General features: G+C 33.9%; 1 protein-coding gene across 9 annotated transcripts in view; it reads left to right on the top strand.

Annotated features, from left to right (window-relative positions):
- Positions 1 to 24,314, top strand: part of Klf8 (KLF transcription factor 8) — a 233,332-nt gene that overhangs the window by 132,632 nt on the left and 76,386 nt on the right. For all 9 annotated transcript variants that reach the window (XM_078034786.1, XM_078034787.1, XM_078034789.1 and 6 more), the window contains one exon: positions 7,416 to 7,485. The gene's annotated coding sequence lies outside the window, so the exon portion shown is untranslated. The remainder of the gene's footprint in view (positions 1 to 7,415; positions 7,486 to 24,314) is intronic.

Here is a 24,314-nt window from a genome sequence, read left to right on the forward strand (position 1 = left end):
AGGCTAGTAGTCAAGTAAGGAAGCTTAATTGAGATGGCAACTGTTAGACCCCTGTTTTCTGGGTCAGCTTAACTTCTGAACACATTTTCCAGTTTATGCCTTCATTACATTGTCTGGCATCTTTTCCAGTGTTCATAAAACATTTTTAAATGAGGAGATATTTCCCTGGATTATGGTATCTTTCTGTCTGCATCACTGCCAAAAGTAAGATCTCAAGTAAGTTCCTTTTCCTTTCCAGGATATTCACTTCTCCAATTATAAAACTGAAAAAAGATACTGTAACTGGGATAGGTCAGATCTAGTTCATGGGCAAGAAGGTGGAGTAGAATACATGAAGGGCTTAGAGTGAGATGGACTCTTGGTGCAGTATTATTCCTTGCACTGATGCTCAGTTTCTCTGAAATTCAGCTATATCATTTAAAAAATGCAGAAATTTTGTACTTTATTGAATTTGAGTAATGATTAGATGAGAGTACACATATAAAGCTTCAATATCTGATACTTGTTATTTATTCCATTAATCACAGTGATGTTCATGACACTGGGGATCAAACTCGGGCCTTTTACATGCTAATTTGGTACTCTACCACTGGACTACATCCCAAGCTATAGTGATTTTGGTAATGGTAAAAGATTTTGTTTGAGTAGTTTTGTAATGAATGGTACTTTAGGAAATGCCAAACTCAGGTAGACATACTCTAGTTGTAAGGAAGACATGAAATCTGCTTAGCTTCATCCATTCATTCATCCATTCGTTCTAACTTATCCTATTCTTAACCTAGCCAAAGTACAACTCAAGGTTCCCATCTCTAGTACCTGCTTCTCTCAGCCTTTATCTTTCCAGTAAGTTGAAACTCATCCTTTCAGTTGATAGGGTCAAAACATTAATATCATTATACCCATATATAATAAATGCACCATCCAATGCTGTATCTCTAACCTCAAACAAATAACAGACACCATCCTAAATCCAACACCTTTTCACTATTCCCAGCCTACCACCCATGGTCCAAGCTACCATCATCTCTCTCCCAGAGTATTATAGCAACCTCTTAACTAGTCTCACTTCTATGTTTGCTCCTAACAATACATTCTATTATATTAGTAGTGATTCTGTTTTAAACTAAGTAATATTAGGTTATTCTTCCACACAAATTCCTCCAATGTTTTTCTATCTCACTCAAACTAAAAGCCAACATCCTTACCCCGGCATACAAGAATCTGCATGATTTGGCCCATGCTCTTTCTCTGACCCCATCTTCTTCCCCCTCTCCCCATTCACTTACTCTATTCAATCTACACGAATTTTGTACTTGCCATTCTTTCTGCTCGGAATCGTCTTCCCTGTAATATCCACATGGCTCACTTTCTCTGTTTTTTTTTTTCAGGCCTCTGTTCAAATATTGCCTTCCCAAGGATACCTATGTAAAATAGCAATGCTCTTTCAAGTATCCCCCATCCCTCCTACACTCTCTTATTTTCTGTGACATATATTATTTATTGTCCATTTCCCCTAACTAAAATTAACTCCATAGGGGACATTGTTCTTTTCACTAATGTATCCCATGCTGAAAAAATGAACAAAGACTCACTAAACACCTTTTCCATTAGAAACCTGTAGTTTCAGGGCTCTAGATAAAACATAAGCTCTAGCTAGAAGAGTTCACAAACTAAGTTAATATAAAGACTCACTGGTAATCATTTCACATTGCATGTACATATTAAAACATCATATTTTATACCTTAAGTGTGTGCAATTTTTATCAATTATACCTCACTAAATCTGGAAAAAAATATTTGAATATTTAACAGAATTTTGAGAAAGTAAACAATAAAATGATTTTGTTTAAAAAGAGTGTGTGTTGGCCCTCTGGGGAAATAAAAGTTGAAGGCCTGCAAAGAAATAAGACTGCAATTCTCATTATAATGTTTAGTGCTGTAATAAAGATCTGGTACCATGAAAGTTTAGAGGAGAAAGCTTGATGGCAAAAAACATGGCCAAGGTCTTTATCAGGAGGGTAGTGCTTGAGCTATAATTTGAGCTGAATCGTGAAGGATGGATATACAGTAATCAACTGAGAAGAGAAGGTGGTAATTGGGAGTGATTCTTTGAGAAGGCATTCGAGACTGAGAGAAGAGAAAGTATGAAGTTCCATTCACTGGAGAGGAGCTCTGATAGAATGAAGGAGCTCTTGATGCTTTTAAAAATTATTCAGATGCTGTCCTTCAGCATGGATAATGCTCCTGGGGTTAGCTTATTTTCTATTTTAGGTAAGGAACAGAACAATAGATAACATACTATTGAAGTCAAATCTTAGTGCAACTCACCAGCTTTGGGAAAATTGTGAAGATATCCTTTCTCCAGATTTTCAGCAGGGGAATTCATTACTTAATCATTTCAGAATGCTTTTGTCTGTTGACAAGAGATTATTTTCCTACCTAATCCCAACCCAATAGATGAAAGAATAAAGTAAAGATATATTTTCATATTTGACATAGTGTAGGAAGGTTTCTTTTTAAATCAGTGGCTTAATGTATATGTTTGGTTATTTCAGCACCACTTTCAAAGATGCTGCACCCACCTACAAGCCAAACTGATAATCTCTGGTAATGAGATCAAAATTGGGTCAGCTGTCCAACTCTGCATTCAGTATAGATTGTGAAGATTTTATTAAACTGGCAAATGGGATCAGAAAAGCAAAGCAAAGCAAAGCAAACAACCTGCCACCACAAATCCACCTGTAAGTGGTGTGAAAATATAGCTGATAATAAAATTGGATTGTCGTATTGGAGGTGTAATGAACTGCTCAAACACCATTTTGTGAACACATGAAAATTGAAAGCCTGCAATGTGCAAGACAGTATAATGAGGAAGACAGTAATAAATTACTAGTTGTATAGTTCTAAAAACATCTTCTTATGCTCAATCACACTTTGAGGTGGGTTAAAAGGGGATAACCTGGTAGAGTTGGGTACTGAAGATGATTTAATTTCCTATGCATCCTAGGTCTAATAAGTTGCAAAATCAAAATTTAAAATTCTGTTGTGTTCCTCTAGGTTCTTATTGTCTCTTGCCTAACTTAGTGCAACTGTCTCATGACTAATTTCTCTGCTTCCAGTTTGATCTTATTCTGCATATATTGGAGAGGTCTCTGAGTAATTCTATATTCTCATCTTTCTTCCAGAATGCAAGGAGATGCGAATAATTAAATAAAAAATGAGGAACTCCATAAGGGACATTGCTCTTTTCACTAATGTATCCCTCATATACAAAATTGTAGACACATGTGAGATGTGTATCACCATCCAGTCACCAAGGTTAGGTTGCTCAGTTTTGACTTTGAGTCTACTTCCAGTCTGTGTGAATTTGTGCAGATTATTATCTTCTTTGTGCCTCAATCATTTGTTATATAAAAGAAAATAATAAGTGTACGTACCTCAGAGATATTTTTTTCTGAGGATTAAATTAGTTAAAATCTCTTATAATGATGATGATGATAATGTGAAACCTATATCTTTGGATACTTGTAGCTAGATTTCTAGACATGACATTGCTGGATAAGATGGTTTTCACATTTTATATCTTTTTTTTTTTCAGTGTTGTGGACCAAACCCAGTGTCTTTCACATGCAAGGCAAACACTCTACCACTAAGCTACCCCCAGCCCCATATTTTAAATCTTAATAGATATGCTGTAACAATTTACATAACCAACCAACTACGCATATAACTACATGTTTTCTTCACATTCTTATCAACACAGAGTATTATCAATTTTCTTTTAAAATTTTATCTCCTTGCTTTTCTCTGTTCTAAACTGATCCCATTGTTCATATCTTATCATTCTTCTCCTTGGAAACTTCCAGTGGTTTTCTATCTTATGCACAATAAATGTTATCAAGGTCTTATGCACTCTGGGCTTCTGCTCTCTCTCTGACCTCATTACCTTCTATTCTCACTCTAGATGCTACAGCATGTCAGGGTCCCTGGTACCTTTTGTGCAGCAAAAGGTGTCAAGGACTCTGAGGTCCTAAGTGATGTGTATATCTCCTGTACCACAAAACCTTCATTCCATACCACTCCCCTATAACATCCCTGAACTTAATTCCCTTGCTAAGTTCTACCTCATCACTTATAATTCTTTACTTCCTCCCATTCTTGACCCTACAAAGAAAGTCTCAGTGATGAAATGAGAATCATGAATGTGTACTGTATGCATCACTTGGAAATAAAAGAGAGAAAAAGAAAATTTTTATACTTTGATAAAACCACTTAAAACAATCTTGCCCAAATGAACTGCTTTGGTGATCACAATGCCTAATATATATTTAGATATGCAATAAATGTTTGTTGAATGAATAACTGAGTAAAAGTCCACAGAATACAATTTAATAGAGAAATACCAAGTTTTATACTTGGGATCATCAAGTTAGCTGAGGTATTAATAAGAGAAACCCAGAATTCATGAAGAAAAATAATGCAAGAAGTTCTAGTTAATCATAAACTATGACAAGAACCATGGTGATTCAGGTGCCAAGATTATTCAATAGGAAGGAAATAGTCTTTTCATCAATTCCTGCCAGGGCAACTGGATATCCACATACAAGAGAATGTAGTTTTCCTGCCTTCACATCATTTACAAAAGATAAGACAATGCATTTAAGACAGAAATATGAGTTAAAACTTTAAACTCTTAGAAGAAAACATAGGGCCATATCTTTGTGATTTGGCATTTAGAATGGATTCCTAGATATGATGCCAAAAGCATGAACAACAAAAGGAAAAATAAATTTGACTGTATCAAAGTTAAAAATGTTTGTTCATCAAAGGACACTATCAAGAAAGTCAGATTACACCTTTGGCCTTCAACTTGCTGACAGTATTGTCTTCTGTGGCTAGGTCTTTGGTTACTGTTAAGGGAACTTTGGCTACCAGCTACATTATCTGAGCCTCACCTCATGAAAAAGGACCCCAGAACTAGAAAATGGTCAGGAAGTAGTGGCAGTTAATATAGACTTATATTTCTAAAATTTATGCAATAGAGGAAACATCATAAAGAAAGAAGGTGATACAGATGGTCAAATCAAAGTATTGGATTTTTGTTGTTTGGATATAATTTTATGATAGAATTCTGATAGGTTTAGTGGAAAAAGAAAGAGGTATAGATAGAAGATATGAGAAGGAATGGGTAAAAACAGGTGAAGAAAGGTCCTAAGAAGAGGAGGGTCTTGAGCCAAAGATTTGGAGAAGAGGAGGAAAATCTCTTGGGAAATGGGATACAATAAAGGGTTAGGAAAATGATAGAGAAGTGAATTGCTGTGGTACAAAGGAAGGAAGTTATGAAAATGTGTATCAGATGTAGTTTAAACTTGGTGTTTCATAAGCAAGTTGATGAGATTATTTATAATGATGGGATCTGACTTGAGACTAATGGGATAAAGTTGATGGAGAAGATATATGAGTGGAATATGGTAGCCAGGCATGAATGAGTAAAATAGTTACTAAATAGCTGGAAATGAAGAGTCCACCTAGGGTGAAGAGCATAGATTTGTAATGAAGCCAATTTGTCTGGTTTCTCAACTTTTCTCCAGAAAGGACTTGTAGCTCAGGCACAGGAGCAGGAAAAAAAGATAATGAGATTTACTCAAAATTAGCAGTTTTCAAAACAGGACATGGAAAGTAACTGAGAATCTCATGGATTGCATAATGCTGTACACTGAGCAAAATTAAAGGCAGATGGGACTGATAGCCTGGTAGAATAGGGAGGTAACCAAGGACTACAGATGCAGATGAGGGTAAAAACTGGTTCAATAGGAAGATAGGAATGGAAAAAATCAGATGTATAGTAAGCAGAGGTCATAGGAAGGAAAAACAGAGTTCAAGATCAAGAACGTGGTGTAATAATTTCATGTAATGAAAATGGTCTCAGTAGTAGCTATACCCACTGAAATGGAGAGATGAGAGGTCCCTCCACTACCCACTCTGGGTAGGTCCAGGCACTGGAGGTCTTATTAAGAATGTGTCCTAAAGTTTTATGAAGGACCACAGGAGAATAAATGAAAAGGAAGTTTTATGAGTTAATGTTTTGAAGCTGACATATAAAACAAGTAAGATAAGAAACCAGGGTGTAGTGCTATATGCCTGAAATCCCAGAGACTTGGGAGGCTCAGGAAGGAGGATCATAAGTTTGAGGGCAGCCTGCAAATTAGTGAGATGCTATCTCAAAATAAAAACAATTAATAATAGGCTGAGGATGTATCCCAGTAGTAGAGTGACCCTGGGTTCAATCATTGGTTCTGAAAAAAATCTGAATTAAGGAGAGGAGATAAAGGTGAACTTCAATGGAAGCAATGACATAGAGAGATAATACAGAAAGTGGTCTGGATAATGTCATTAAGCAGTTAGGAAGTAAATTTTACCTATACACTTTAACAAACACCTTGCAAAAATGGGTGTAACTATTTTCTAAATCGTGCATTAATATTTGTTCATTGATATATTTCATATTATTAACCCCACCAACCTCTGAGGCCTCATGAGGTCTGCAATAGTGTCATGCAATGAGCTTAGTTCTCAGCTCTAAAAGACCTGAGTTTGCATTTCAGTTAAAGGGTTTACTAGCTGTCTCACCTTTACATAATAACCCTTTCTTGGCTTTTGCTTATTTATTCATTTTGTTTTTTAAGATGGAATTAGACCATAAACAAGCATTGGTCTCCATCTCTCCCTTAAATATTAAAAAGCCTATAAAATGATCATGTTTTAGGATTTTAAATCAATATAAGAAAAAAGATAGAAGTCATCTGCCCATGGGATCTTTTATGTTACAATGACAATATTGAAAATTTAGAAGCTTTTCATATTCTAAACATTTCAGTATATATTTTATATTATTTTTTTAACCTCATAAGAAAAAGTGCAACACAGTAGTTAAGAATGTGGATCATGGAGCCAGACCTCTTGAGTTCAAACTATAGCTATGTTACTTACTAGCTATGTAATAATGGGCAAATTATCATTATTCTATTTACTTTCTTTATCTGTATAATTGGTATAATAATACAGCCATCTTCATAGAGCTATTGTAATTTTTTAATTTTTAATTCTAATTTGTTATATATGACAGCAGAATGCATTACAATTCATATTACATATATATTGTAAATATTAAATGAGTTAACATAGGCAGAATCACTAAATGGTATCTACTGTTATTACTACATCATGCTCAAAAATGTTGGTTATTATTACATTGTATACATGTATTATCATGCTTAATTTAGACATTAATTTTTCCACTTTCAAATTTTTATTTGCCCGAAACAACTAAGTGAAATGTGTTTGATGACTTGTTATCACACTCAGGCAATACAACCTCAATTCTAAAGAAGTTTTTCTATATTTTTTGGTGCCAGTGTCCTGAACCAACCTGCATGAACCTGGAAGAAACTAGCTGAAGACGGGGACACAAAGAGGATTAGTGAGGTAAAAGACTATCCGATACTACTTTAGTCTTCATGAAAAATCAAAGAAAATGTGTGTTTACCTATTAAATGTACCTCAAAAGTAGAGTGAGGGAGACATTAATGTTTGGTGAGAGAAAATTTCCAAAGTTCAGTTTTGGACTTTTCTGTAATATTGACTTAATCTCCAGACTCCTGTTTCTTGCCTAGAGAAACCAACTCACAACTTTCTGACTCTTCCTTAGATGAAACTGATAGGTCAGGACGATAGATATGGTCAGATAAACATTTCAGAGACAAAACGTCCACTGAAGCCCCTCAGCAGCTATTCTCTCCCAACTTGCCGTTTTAGGATCAGAGCAACACCATTTTTCCAACTCTCCAAACAAAGTATCTAGGATAATTTTTTTTTATTTTAGAATGTCTTTTATTATTTCATTATAGTTATACATAATATTGAGGTTTATTTTGACACAATCAATCATGCCTGGAATATAATTTGTTCCATTTCAGTCCCTAGTACTTCCTCTTTCCCTCCTCTCCTCCCTTCCCCTATTCCCATTCCTCTACACTAGTCTTCCTTCTATTTATTCATTTTTTAAAATTGGTGCCATATATATAGAAGGGGGGCGGTAGAATTCATTGTGATATATTCATATATGCACATAACATAATTTGGTCAATTTCATTCCACAGTTACTCCTTTCTCCTGTCTCTCCTCCCTCACCCGAATCCTCTTCCTTAACTCTACTGATCTCTCTTCTTTTTCATGGGATCCTCTCCCTTTCACCCTTAATTTGTTTGCCTTCTGCATATGAGAGAAAACATTTGACCCTTGACTTTCTGAGTCTGGTTTATTTCACTTAGCATGATGTTCTCCAGTTCTATCCATTTACCAAAAAAAATGCCATAATTTCATTCTTCTTTATGGCTGAGTAATACTCCAATATGTATATATGCCACATCTTCTTTACCCACTTGTCTGTTGACATGCATCTTGGTTGGTTCCATAACTTGGCTATTGTGAATTGCACTGCTATAAACATTAATGTGCCTCTATCACTACACTATGCCAATTTTAGTTATTTTTGTATAAATACCAAGGAGTGGGATAGCGAGGTCATAGGGTAGATACATTGCTAGTCTTGAGGAATGTCCATACTGCTTTCCAGAGTAAATATACTAATTTGCAGTCCCACTAACAATATATGAGTGTATATTTTCTCCCACGTCCTCACCAGCAGTTATTATTATTTGTATTCTTGATAATTGCCATTCTAACTGGAGTGAAGTAAAATCTTAATGTAGTTTTGATTTGCATTTGCATGATTGCTAAAGACATTAAATATTTTGTTTACGTAATTGTTGGCCAGTGTATTTTTTCTTTTTTAAATTTAATTCATTGTATTTTTTTTTGGATAAAATCTTGTTTAATTCTTTTGCCCATTTATTGATTGGGTTATTTGTGGGGGGTTGTGTTAAATTTGGGGGGGTTCTTAATATATTATGAATATTAATTCTCTGCTAGAGGAGTAGCTGGCAAAGATTTTCTCTATTCTGTAGGCCCTCTCTTCAGACTCTTGTTTCCTTTGCTGTACAGAAGCTTTTTAATTTTGATGCCATCCCTCCCACTTATTGATTCTTAGTTTAATCATAAAATTTGCAACTTTTAGAAGAAAACATAAGCTCAACACTTCACCATATTGGTGCAAGCACTGACTTCCTTAACAAAACCCCTAAAGTTCAAGACATTTTTTGATATTTGAATGACAAATTCTAGGGTAATTCCTGTTTTCATTTCATCCTTCTCCACACTCCAGTCCCCCATTTGTGATCAAAAGGCATTATAAATGAAAATAATAAGTGTATATATCAATGGGATAAAATAATGTTTCCATTCTTATATACATTGTGCAATATTTTTAACAACATGGATAGACCTGGAGGACATTATGTTAAGTAAAAAAGTCATGCAGAGAAAGACAAGTGCTGCATTATCTCACTAAAGTGGAATCTAAAAAAGTTGATCTCATAGAAGTTGAGAGTAGAAGAGTGATTACCAGAGGCTAAGGTGAGTAGGGGAGAGGTTGTTCAGTTGGTAAACTGCTTTCTAAAAGGAAGAATATCCTACGGTATAAACTCATTTTGCTTGATTGGGTTATTTGCTTGATTGGGTTATTTAAGTGAACATGAATTTTAAGATAATCAACCATACACCAGAGATCACTAATGGTTCAAATTTTGGAATATATTGACCACTCACGATCTTAAACTTTGGTTCTTTATATTTTACAAGGTCTCTTCTCTTCCCCACAGAGAGTTAGATCTGCCATTTTCTCCTCTTTGAGTTTCCTTGTGTAGTTTTAATTCTTTAATTTAACAGAAAATTCTTCTGTTCCATCCTGGCCCTTCTGATAGTTGCTGTCACAATAGGCTTCAATTCGGAACTGCTTCTACAGTCTATCGCCTTAAGTGGTAATTTAGCAGCAGGAAAGTATCATTGAAAAACCACTGCCACATCATAAGACCTATACTTTTACAAACTCCAAAGTTACCTATTAATTTAAAAAATTTTTAGGAATATTTATATTTCACGCACATATACATACCCACAAAGTACTTTTTGTTATTTAAAAGTATTAAAAGTATTTTTTGATATGCCCTGGTTTATATCTTTGCTCCACCTGAATGTTGGACAAGAGGTTAGCTTAAAGGGAATATTCAGGTTTCTCTGTTGTACAAAGTACTGTAGCTTGAACTGACTTATTCAAGCCAAATGGCCATATTCAAAATGGCTTCTTTAGCCCTGGGCTGAGCCTAAGGTCATCCTGAGTCAGCTGTGAGTGAATAAGCAAGAAAAGGAGACACAGACCACAGTGAGGACATTTTAAAATCTTCACATCAGATAAAATTCATGATGAATGAACCTGGAGTTCTATTTCCAGTAGAAATAAGATTTCCTTCACCCTTCCTACCCTAATCAGCCCCTATCCCATACTGACATGGATGTTTATGTTTTTTAAACTCACAATAGTGAAAAAACAAAAACGTAGATATTACTGTAGTGTCAAATTTAAGAGATAGCTGAAGGCAAAGCAGTGTTGGTATTTAAAAAACTTGAGTGCCCAGTGCAGCACTTGGCAACATGTAATAGATATTTTGCCAGATGGGCATTTATCATCTGACTCTACAAAGGCAAGGAAAGACATCATGAATAAGGAAACTTGGAGACTCCTTCCTCTTTTGACTTGCCCCACAGGATACTATTTTTTTTAATTGATTATTCCCCCTTAGCCATTACAAAGATCCTTCTATCTTTTTTTTTAATATTTATTTATTTATATTTTAGTTTTCGGCAGACTCCACAGGATACTATTGGCCTAGAATTCCTAATATATAGTCTCTCTTTAGTCTCCATTATATGGCCTGACTTCCTTTCTTCCCCGAGCTACTCCATTAGCACTCTTATTTCTCTTCTTCCTTATATGTCAGAAATATCTGTTTTTCTCAGGATTTCAGTTGTCTAAAGACTTGACTAGTGTTGAAGGATCCCTTTCCAATATGCCTCACTTAAGTGGTTCCTACAGTTTATTGTTAATAATTATCATTAATCATACAAATATAAAATTTTATCTATGATAATTGTGACACAGGAAAATATATTGCTATGAAAAAATATAATAGATTTTTGACCTCCTTAAGAGGTCAAAGAAGGTTGTCTTAAGAAAGATTAGGAGGAGATCCAAGATGGCAGATAAAAGGCACCTAGCACTCACCTGTTTCTCCACCAGATAAAATCAAAACAACTGGATAGCAACTGCTTATCAAGGTGAGTGCAGAATTTCAATAGTGGATAGTCAGAGACTTGGAAAAACCCAGAGACCTTGGGTAGTAAACAGAGGGTGAGACAAAATGCCCTAGCACTGATAGAATGACAGTGAGGCAGAGGTTAAGGTAGAAGTGAAAGAGAGAAAGTCCATGTGAGCACATCTAGCACAGAATTCTGTACTGTGTAAAAGTGAAGTCTGAACAGTGAACCTGAGATCTGCATAGTGAACTGGCTATGAAGAAGTCCTATGCACTTTCCAGTGGATGTTCACAGTGCTGTAATGGGGAACTATCTTGAGAAGGCTTTGTCTGAGTTTGATGCTCTGGGAGCCAAAGTCCCCTGCATTTTCTTGTCTCTGGGAGCCCACAACGATGTAACTACACTGACTCAGCAGGCACCTGCCTTGAGACCCAGTTTGGCCCTGGGGTAGAGCCACTTGGAAGCTAAAGAGGCAGGTGTAGGATTTGGGGGATAAAATCTTTCCTCTTTGATTTTTAACTTTTTTCTTTTTTCAGTTTTTTTCCTTTTCTATTTCCTTCCTTTTAAAAATTAATTTTATTTTTATTATTACTTTTTAATTTTATTACTTTATTATAGTTATACTATAATAAATATTATAGTTACATGGGGTTCATTTTAACATGATTATACAAGTATGGAATACATTTCATTCCCATTCAGTCACTGGTATTTTCCCTTTCTCTCTCCTCCTTCTTCCCCCTGTTCTATTTGCTCTATTCTACCATTATTTCTTCTATTTATTTATACTGTTTTTTAATTAGTGCATTATAGATATACAAAAAGGTGAAATTCACTTTTGTATATCCATATAGGTACATAAGATAGTTTGGTCAGTTTCATTCTACCACAGAATTTCCACCCCATATATTTTGCTATCTACCTCACACCTGCCTGAACTACAAGAAGGACCCCCTTTTTCCAATGCCTGCAGAGAAAGCAGGCACCTCTGAGTCTGAAAGACTCAGAGATAAAGAAGGACTAATACAAGCATGAAGTATAATTTTCTCCACTAATCACAACTAAAGAAGCAGCAGGAAAACTGAACCATGAAGTTCAGTTGTAATTAAACTCAACATAACAAACTGATATTTCAAGGCACATTTTTTAAAAGAGAGAGTGAGAGAGTGAGAGAGGAGAGAGAGAGAGAGAGAGAGAGAGAGAGAGAGAGAGAGAGAGAGAATTTTTAATATTTATTTTTTAGTTTTCGGCGGACACAACATCTTTGTTGGTATGTGGTGCTGAGGGTAGAACCCGGGCGGCACACATGCCAGGCGAGCGCGCTACCGCTTGAGCCACATCCCCAGCCCTCAAGGCACATTTTAAAGAGAAGTTTGCTTAGTAAGAAGAATCTCACATAAAAGTAGAAAAAATATACATTCCGAAAGACATGAAAATCTCAACATAAAAACATAAGAAATATTGGTCTGGGATGGTGGCTCAGTGGTAGAGCACTTGCCTAGCACATGTGAGGCACTGGGTTTGATCCTCAGCACCACATAAAAATAAATAAATAAAAAATAAAGGTATTATGTCCATCTACAACTAAAAATAAAATAATATGAAAAAACAAGGCAACATGACTCCTCCAAAAGTGTATAAACCTCTAGTAAACTGATTACAAATGTATGAAAATGTATGAAATGCTGGAAAAAGAATTTTTATTTATTTATTTTTTTAAAAAAATTATTTATTTTTTTAAAGAGAGAGAGAATTTTTAATATTTATTTTTTAGTTATCGGCGGGCACAACATCTTTGTATGTGGTGCTGAGGATCGAACCTGGGCCACACGCATGCCAGGTGAGCGCGCTACCGCTTGAGCCACATCCCCAGCCCAAGAATTTTTTTTAATTATTTAAAAATAATTCAAAGTGGATATAAATAAATAGATGAATGAATTAAGGAAGACAATGCAGGCTATGAAAAACCAATTGAATGAAGAGATGTGTATTCTGAAAAGGAACTAAATAGAAATCATAGAAATGAAAACCTAAATAAGTCAAATAAGAAATAATTGAAAGCCTCCCCAAAGATGGATCAAGTAGAAAGAATATCAGCTTGGAATCAAGGTTGATGAATTTTCACATTCAGACAGTAATAAAGGAAAAAATTAAGAAAGAATTAATGGAACATACAAGTTACTAGTATATATATGAAATTGGAATTGACAATGGAGGATAGCTATAGGCAAACATCACAGAAAAAATGCAATAACAACAGAAAACTTCCCAAATCTTGGAAAGAAATGGACGTCTAGGTTCAGGAGTCATTTAGAACCCAAATAAACATTACCAGGAAAGAAACTCTCTGTGACACACTATAGTTTAACTGCCAAAACTATAGAATAAAGTAAGAATATTGAATACTGCAAGAGAGATGTTCCAAATCACATATAAAGGCAACCCCATTGCAATAAAAGCAGATTTATCAGCAGAAATTCTAAAGGCCAGGAGGTTATGGTATGATGTATTTCATGTCCTGGAAGAAAAAAAATTGCCAACATAGATTACTATATCAAGAAGTCATTATTCAGAATTAGAGGCAAAATAAATAACATCTAAGATAAACTAAAAAAAATTCATGACTACTAACCCAGCATTACAGATGACACTTAAACCAATACCTGGAAAAGGAAGCAAGATAAACATAATCACTAGAGCACAGTAATGAATAAATCTCACTGGAAGAGTAGATAAAGCAAATGATAATTAGGAAACAATCAAATGCTATAAATTCAATAAAGCACCAAACCTCTAATATGAATGAGGGAAGAAGAAACAGATTCAAAACATACAGAAGAAAAACAACAACATGACAGGAAGGAGTACATGTTTTTTAATCACAACGGTATTAGTTCTCCAATTAAAAGATGCAGACTGGTTATTTAGATCAAAAACAAGGCCCAACAATTTCCTGCCTGAAAGAAACTCACCTCATTAATAAAGACACAAATAGAATGAAAGTGAAAGGATAAAAGTGATATTATAAGCAAATGAAATCCAGAAGCAGTCAGGAGCAGCTATACTCATACATGGCAAATAAGACATCAGACCAAAATGGTCAGAAGAGACCAAGAAGGGAACATGTTGATAAAGGGAACAATCCATCCAGAAGTTATAACAATGATAAGTATATATGCCACAAATGTTGGAGACCTGATTTTATAAAATATACTTCTGAAAATAAAGGGAGAGATAGGCTATAGTAAATAATAATGGGTGATTTCAGTACCCCACTCTTAGCAATAAATATATCATCCAGGAAAAAAATCAACAAAGAGCTAGGCATAGTGGTACACACCTGTTTCCCAGATACCTAGGAGGCAAGAGGATCACAAGTTTGATGTCAGCCAGAACAACTACTTAGTGAAACCTTGTCTCAAAATTAAAACACGAATAAATAAAAAGAGCTGGGATGTAGCTCAGAAGCAGAGCATTTGTCTAGCATGTGTGAAGTCCTCAATTCAATCCCCAGTACTCTAATAATAATAAAAGTCGAATTATACTATTTATCAAATGTACTTATCAGACATCAACAGAGTATTCCATCCAAAAACTTCAGAATACACATTCTTTTCATCAGGACATGAAACTTTTCTAAAATAGATTGGAATATTAGGCCAAGTCTTACCAAATTTAAAAAAAATGAAAATATTTCTTGTATCTTATCAGATCACAATGAAATAAAACTAGAAATCCATATCAAAAATAATTACAGAATGTAGGCAAATACATGGAAATTGAACAATATTTTTTAAACAGTGAGTCAGTGAAGACATCTAAAGTAAATTTAAAAAAATTACTAGAATCAAATGAAAATGCCAACACAGCATACCAGGACCTCTGGGATACAGTGCAAACAGTCCTAAGAGGGAACTTTATAGCCCTGAGAGATTTCAAGTAAATAGCCTAATGTGTTTATCAAGGTCTTAGAAAAATAAGAGCAAGTTAAGCCCCAAATCATTAAAAGAAAATAAATAATAAAGATCAGGGCAGAAATAAACAAAATAGAGAGACTAAAAAACAATGCAAAGCATCAATGAAACAAAGAGTTGGTTTTCTGAAAAAATAAACTAAATTAACAAAGCCTTAGCTATACTAATCAATACACAATGAATACTCAAGTATATAAATTTAGAGATAAAGTGGCTATATTAAAACATACCACTGAGACTCATAAAATAGGGAATATTTTGAAAAACTCTATGCCAATAAATTTTTAAATATAGAATAAATGAACAAAGGAGCATATATAAGCTATCAAAATTGAACCAAGAGATGTAAAATCTTAAATGCATCAAAAGCATACAGTGAGATGAAGGGAATAATAGTCTTCCAATTAAGAAAAGTCTAGGACCAGATGGATTCACTGCTGAATTTTATTTAACTTTTTTTTTTAAACCAGTGTTCCTTAAACTATTCTGTAATCCAGAAAGGGAGGGAACCCTTCCAAATTCATTTACAAAGTCAGTACTACCTTACCAAACCTGTCACAACAACAACAACAAAACTATACACCAATATCCTTGATGAAGTTAGATGCAAAAAAATCCTCAATAAAATACTTGCAATTCAAATTCAGCAGTGTATTTTACAAGATTATAAATGATTATCAAGCTAGTTTCATTCTGGAAGTGGGACGTTGGTTCAACATATGTAAATCAATAATGTAATACAGCACATAATTAAAATCAAGGATAAAAAATCATCATTCAATAAATACAGAAAAAGCCTTTAATAAAATTTAACATCCCTTCTCAAAAAAAGCCCTGAATAATTTAGTTATAGAAGGATCATATCTCAACATAATAAAGGCTATATATAACAAAACCAAAGCCACCATCACTGTGAATATGTAAAAATTGAAAGCAGTGCCTCTAAAATCAAGAATAAGACAAACATGTCCACTCTCACCACTCTTATTCAATATAATACTTAAAATTTTAGTCCAAGAAGTAAGGCAAGAGAAAGAAATGATCGGGCTGCAAATCGGAAAGGAAAAAGTTAAATTACCTCAGTTTGAAGATCACAAATTTTATCACAAATGGATAGAATCAAAGGACATAATGTTAAGAGAAATGAGTCATATACAAAAAGATCAGTATCACATGTTTTCTCTTGTATGTTGAAACAAAACAAAAAGATGATCTGAAAATAGAAGAGGACCTATTAGGTAAGGTGAAGGGTGCTGGGAGAAGAGAAGACAGGGCAAGAAAGGGTAGAAGGGAGGATGGACATGATTGAAGCACAATATATGCTAGTATGGCAATGTCAAATTAATGAAAGCCATTAATTTGTACAATTAGCATGTGTTAATAATTATAATTTTATAAAAGAGAATTTTGACTCATGATGAACATTTTTAGCTCACATTCACATAAACTGATCATTGACTTTACAAAGACTTGATGAATAACAAAGTGATATTTTCAAAACTTTTGGGGTAACCAAAATGATCACCTTATTAGCAATTACTCCAATTGGATAAACAAAACCATCTTATGGCAATCTGTTATAAACTCATTGTTATATAATGTTAAGAACATCTCATTTTGTGATATTATTAGTTTAAGCAGTCCTAAAATTTTTGAAATATTTTAGTGTCTCTCAAAACTTTAAAAAAATAAAGAAAATATAAAAGAAGAATACTTAAGTAGTCCAGAAAAAGAGTAAATATAAGTAAGTTAGGCAAACCAGAGCAAACAGCATTCCAAAAAGAGGGAACATCATGTTTGGCACAAGAAAAAATTGTAAACTGAAAGTAGTCAAGTATGGTTGTTGGTAAAAGAATAAAGAAAGCAGAAACAAGTTGAGACTGAAGATACAGAGGTAGAGTTAGACCGTGTAGGGACTTGTACATCTTGATAAACACTATGTATTTTCTTCTAAGAGCAATGAGAAGGCCTGTTAGAAAGTTTGGAGTAAGAAAGGGATATGGTCAGTTTTGACACTTAACAGCATCACTCTAGTTGTTTATGTGGAAAATGAATTCAAGGGTACAAGTAGGGGCCATAGGAGAGCAATTAAAAGGCCACTACAAGTCCAGATAGTAGTAGTATATTGGAATAAGGTGGTAAAGGTAGAAAAGAAGATAAGTGCACAGTTTTAAGAAAGTTTTTGTGGGCTGGGGAAGTGGCTCGCCTGGCATGCGTGTGGCCCGGGTTCAATCCTCAGCACCACATCAAACAAAGATGTTGTATCCGCCGAGAACTAAAAAATAAATATTAAAAAATTCTCTCTCTCTCTCTATAAAAAAAGAAAGTTTTTGTGAGTACAATTGACAGTAAATGGTGATAGACTGGATATGGGTAGGAGGAGATAATGGAGAAGCCGGTGCCCAGGATAATTTCTATTGTTTTGGCTTCTTTAACTCAATGTATGACAGTACCCACACAAATATAAGTAACAATGGAAAAGAACATGATGGAGGAAGGGTATTAGATGGAGATTTGGGGATTATGAGTTTTTTAAAAAAAAATTTATTTTTTACTATTTGGTAGACACAACATCTTTGTTGGTATGTGGTGCTGAGGATGGAACCTGGGCCGCACACATGCCAGGCGAGCGCGCTACCTCCTGAGCAACATCCCCAGCCCCATGGGATTATGAGTTTTGAATCCACTTAGCTTTAGATGCTTTTGAAACAGCCAAGTAAATAATTGGTAAAATGGGAATGAAAATGGATGACATATTTGAAATGGAGATATAAATGTGAATACAGTATTTTTAAGCATTTTTAGTTGTCGATAGACTTTTATTTTGTTTATATGCAGTGCTGAGAATAGAACCCAGTGCCTCACACATGCCAAGCAAGTGTGCTACCACTGAGGCACAGCCCCAGTCCGAATGCACTATTTTTACATATTTTAGAATTTAATTTCTTAGCATGGATGAACTCTTCATGGGAGAGACTCTATTGAAAACATAAAAAGTCTAGAATTTATCCACAACAAAATCTGGCATTTTGGGGGCTGGGGATGTGGCTCAAGCGGTAGCGCGCTCACCTGGCATGCATGTGGCCCTGATTCGATCCTCAGCACCACATACAAAGATGTTGTGTCTGCCAAAAACTAAAAAAAATAATATTAAAATTCTCTTTCTCTCTCTCTCTAAAAAAAATCTGTCATTTAATGAGTCACTTTGCTAAAGCATAAAGAGAATAGAGAGATAATTTTAATCTCTATTATGGCATACAAAAAAACAAATAATTCATAATTTCAATTTTAACTTTTTTCTTTCTCCTAATAATTATACTCTATAATTATATGTTTATTCCTTGTCTTGCTATTTTATATCTTTTTGTGGTTAATTTAGAGCTTCATTATGTAGTTAGAGAATATGGTTTATATAATTTTTAATATTTAGGAATATGTAGGGATTTTCTTAATAGCTAAATACACCATGAGGCTTTATTTAAATGTTCTATAGATATTTGAAAAGACTACATATATTCTTTTTTCCTTTTCTTTATTTTTATTTCTTACTTGTTGTATAATTGAACGGATTCAGGAAGGTGCTTAACTCAAACTTGTTGAATCAGATTATTAAACTTAAGTATATCAGGTGACCAGAGTATGTGGCAGATGGTATCTCAGCATGAGATGTACTTTAGAAGGTGGTTATTAGATATTAGGGACATAGAGAGGGCCTGAAGCCAGAGCTTTATAGACAAATGAGTCCCTTTTGATGTTCTGCTGTGTGATCAAAGAGAGTGGCCTTGTCTGAACATATTGACTCCTTTTAGACCTTCAACAAAGAGGTTAACTGGGCATTGTAAACCACAGAGAATTTTGCTGCACGTAAGACTGAGGAGTGAAGGAGCAAAGGCACATACATTGTCTTAATGTGGCATTTTCTCACTGTATTTAAAGGCAATATGTTGGAGGAAGCAGTGTGGAAATGTGTGAAACAGAGAGTGTGATGGCAGAGGGGTGAGGGAATCCAAGGTAGTGCTTCATTTGTGTGGTTCCTCCTTGGATCCACCTAAAGTAGAGATCCCATCATGAATTCTGCATTCCTCAGATATTGGATAGGTCTATGCCCCTTAAAGATATTGTTTAACGTGTGTTCTACAGTTCTTGGGTTTTATTAATATAGTTAATCCTCATTATGGTCCAGTAAGCATTATAATTGTCTCCATTTCACAGATGAGGAAACAAGCCCAGAGAGGTTAAGAAACTTGAATGAGATCACAATGAGTCTAGCATCATAAAACAAATTCCTCAGATTGATGAATGGTAGTTATCAAACTTTGGCCTCAAGACTTATACACTTAAAAATTATTATAGACCAAAGGAGATTTTTATGTGGATTTTATATATATATAAATATTCATCATAGTAGAAATAAAAATAAGAAAATTTGAAAATATTTATGTATTAATTAATGTTAATATGATATAAATAAGTTAATAAATAACATTTATGAAAAATAGCTTTATTTTCCAAAATAAATTAGTTTTCAGCATTACAGTTTTATATTATAGCAGGTTTCTTTAATGTTTACTTAAAAATAAGACAGATACACATTACAAAGTCAACAAAAAAAATCAATAAGTTTCCTATATACCAATAATGAATCTGCTGAGAAAGGAATCAGGCAAACAGTTCTATTCAAATATCCTTAAAATAAAATAAAATGCCTAGGAATAAATCTAAGCAAGGAGGTAAAAGCCCTATACAATGAAAACTATAGAAAACTGAAGAACACTTGAATAATACCACAGGAGATGGAAAGATCTCCTATATGCATGGACAGCCAGAATTAATATTGTTAAAATGGTCATAACGTCAATGGTCATAATGTCAAAATTAATATGTCAACTCAATACAATCCCCATCAAAATACCAATGACATTCTTCATAGAACTAGAAAAAAAATTCCTAAAATGTATTTGGAAGAATAAAAGATTCAAAATAGCCAAAGCAACTCTAAGCCTAAAAAGCAATGCTGGGGGCATCACAAAACCTGACTTCAAATTATACCAAAGAGCTATAGTATCAAAAACTACAAGGTACTGGCATAAAAACAGACCCATAGACCAATGGTATAGAATAGAAGACAAAGAGCCAAACCCACACTCTACAGCCATCTGGTCCTTGACAAAGTTGCCAAAAACATACATTGGAGAAAAGATAGCTTTTTAAACAAATGGTGCTGGGGAAACTGCTTATCTATATGTGGAAGAATAAAACTAGATGCTTATCTCTCACCCTTCCCTAAAATCAACTCAAAATGGATCAAAGACCTAGTATGAATTAAATCAGAAAGTATGCAATCCTAGAACAAAATGTAGGGTCAATATTTTAGCATACAGGTACAGGCAACAACTTTCTCATTAGGATCCCCAAAGCTCAGGAAATAATGCCAAGAGTTAATAAATGGAATGGCATCAAGTTTAAAAGCTTCTGGCAAGCAAAGGAAACAATATAAATGTGAAGAGAGAACTTACATAATGGTAGAAAATCTTTGCTAGCTATTCTTCTGACAGACAGTTAATATCTAGAATATATAAAGAACTAAGAAACAACAAAAACCCACAAATAACTTAATTAATAAATGAATTAAACATTTCACAAAGGAAGAAATACAAATGGCCATCAAATATATGAAAAAAAATTATCAATATCATTAGCAATTAGGGAAATGCAAATCAATACCTCACTGAGATATAATTTCACTCCAGTCAGAATGGCAGTCATCAAGAATACAAACAATAATAAATGCTGGAGAGGATGTGGAGAAAAGGAACACTTTTACACTGTTGGAGGGATTGTAAATTAATAAGACCCCTATGGAAATTAGTATGGACTTTCCTCAAAAGCCTAGGAACGGAACCCCCATATAACCCAGCTATACCATCCCTTGGCTTTTATTCTAAATCAAAGTCATTATACTATACTAATACAAGCATTCCCATGTTTATAGCAGCACAATTCACCATAGTCAAACTATGCAGCCAGTCAGGTATCCATAAATGGATAAAGAAAATGTGGTACATATATAAAATGGAGTTTTGTATAACCATAAGGAAAATTGAAATTATATTAGTTTTTAGGAAAATAAATGGAACTTTAGACCATTATGTTAAGTGAAATAAACCAAACTCAGAAGGTCAAGTGTGGTATTTTTCTCATATGTGGAAGCTAGAGTGGAAAAAGGAAAAGAAAGGTGGGGGGCAGGGATCTCATGAAAATCAAAGGGATGTCAGTAGAGGAAAGGGACCAAGGGAGTTGAAGGCAGTGAGGGAAGAAGGAGTGATATTGGCTGAATTATATTGTTACATTGTGTGTCTGTATGAATATGTAACAACAAATCACATCATTATGTACAACTATAATGCACTAATAAAAATGTGAAAAGAAAAAATAAAAGAAGACAAATTTTCACAACTGCTTCTGCGTCAATCTATAGTAATACATTGTTTTGGCCCAAATATATGAAGAAAATATAACTGTACAAAGATGTATATTTATAAAAAGGATAAGTATCTTAATAACCTTTTCAAATAACTGTGGATATTCTTCTTTGATTAAAATTTCTCAAGTGGTATAAACTTGGTTGGTATATGAAATGTGAAAGTAAATCAATGAACTTCTCATTTAATCAACTTTTCATACTCTTTTCCATTAAAACCCATTGTACTACATTATATTTTAAATGACTCTTTTACCTGTGCATTATTTTATAATATCATCATGTTGGTCACTTAGAAAGTATTGATTTGCTCTGTTTTATAGCTCTTCCAAATGTTATGTTTATTATATTTCCTTGTACACTGTGAAACAATTGCATACATTAATATTACTACTAATCTCAACAGACAAGTCTTTAAGCTGTTAAGCTCATAGAGCCAGATACAAATCTTCAAATTTTTAATTTTTGCTTAAAAAACAAAGTTTACTTTTGGTAATATCAGAGACTTAAGTCTGAATGACCAGAGTTTGTCTGACAGTTTTTCTTTCAAGTAAAACTAGTGTTCAGTGAAAATTGTAGGTAGTTCCATTAAAACCTAATTAACAAGTGCTTTTCCTTGAGACAATCATTATACTAAAGTGTATAGCAGAAGTGCCTTGGCCACACAGAAGAAAAAGATTCAAACCTAATTTAATAAAGATAATTTTTATAGCTTTATCAAGGTATTCTTTTTTAATGTTCAATTTCTGTTTATTGAAGAAAACTTTTGAAACAGAATCAAGAAAAAAATCAATCTCAATAATGTTAGTAGACAAATGTAAGCCTGATAATACTATCTATATTTTTCTTTACACACACATATTCCAAAATTTATGGAATTTATATACTATATTTATTCATGCACATAGCGTAATTTGGACACTTTCATTCTCATTTCTTCCCCTTATCCATATCTCCTTTCTGCCCTGATCCCCTTCCTCTATTCCACTGTTTTCTCTTTTGATGAGATCAACATTTTAAAATTCCTTTTCTCTCTCTACCTTCCACAAATGAATGATAACATTTGATTCTTGCCTTTCTGAGTCTTAGCATGGTATTCTCCAATTCCATCCATTCAACAACAAATGTCATAATTTCATTCTTTATTGATGAGTAAAATTCCACTGTGTATATATACTACATTATCTTTATCCATTGCTCTGTTTATGGACACCTAGGCTGGTTCCATCACTGGGCTGTTCTGAATTGTGCTGCTATAAACATTGATGTTCCTGTCTGACTGTATTATGCTGATTTTAGTACTATTGTTTAAATGCCAATGAGTGGAATAACTGGATCACAGTGTGATTACATTGCTAGTCTTTTGAGGAATCTCCATATTGCTTTTCATAGTAGTTGTACTAATTTTCAGTGCCAGCAACTATGTATGAGTGCACTATTACCCTACATCTTTGCCAACATTTATTATTATTTATATTCTTGATGATTTTTACTTTAGCTGGAGTGAGATAAAATCTCAGTTTATTGGCATAAAAAAACAGACAGTGAAATAGAATGAAAGACACAAACATAAATTCACATAGATACAGTCATCTGACCCATTACAAAAATATCAAAAATTTGTGTTGGAGAAAACAGGCTTTTTAACAAATTATGGTAGAAAGACTGGATATCCATATGTATATAAATGAAAGAATGAGAGATAGATCCCTATCTCTCACTCTGCACAAAAATGATCTCAAAGTGTATCAAAGACCTACAAATTACAAAAGAAGCACTGCAACTGCTAGAAGAAACAGGCTTAATACTCCAACATATCATCACACCACTGGCTTCCTTATTAAGACTCCTAAAGCTCAAGAAATAAAACCAAAAATTAATAAATGGAATGACTTCAACTTAAAAAGCTTGTGCATAGCAAATCAAGCAAAAGTGTGAAGAGAGAGCCTACAGAATGGGTAAAAATCTTTGCCAACTACTCCGCCAACAGGGAATTAATATCCAGTTATATAAAGAACTGAAAAAAATTTAACATCAAAAAACTAAGGGCTGGAGATGTGGCTCAAGCGGTAGCACGCTCGCCTGGCATGCATGCAGCCCGGGTTTGATCCTCAGCACCACATAAAAACAAAGATGTTATGTCCGCCGAAAACTAAAAAAATAAAATAAAATATAAAAAAATTCTCTCTCTCTCTTTCTAAAAAAAATTAAATTACCCAGTCAATAAATGGACAAAGGAACTGAATAGCCATTGCTCAAAAGAAGAAATACAAATAGCCAACAAATCTATGAAAATTATTTCATCAAAATATTCTTAAGTGAAACTCAATTTTTGAAAACTACAAATGTGTAATATCATTTAACATAATAGTTAATAGTTTATTTTACTGCCATTGCCTTGATTTGTGTTAACGTGCCAGCAATTTAATCTACCATTGCTTTTGTACCATCATAGAAAATATCAATACAGTGAAAAGGCAAATGAAGTCTTCATCCTATTATCAAAATATTTAATATGTTTTTTAGTAGTAGTTGCACACAATACCTTATTTTACTTATTAAATTTTATGTGGTGCTGAGGATCGAAC

This window comes from Ictidomys tridecemlineatus, chromosome X, assembly GCF_052094955.1.
Source record: "Ictidomys tridecemlineatus isolate mIctTri1 chromosome X, mIctTri1.hap1, whole genome shotgun sequence".
Lineage (NCBI taxonomy): Eukaryota > Metazoa > Chordata > Mammalia > Rodentia > Sciuridae > Ictidomys > Ictidomys tridecemlineatus.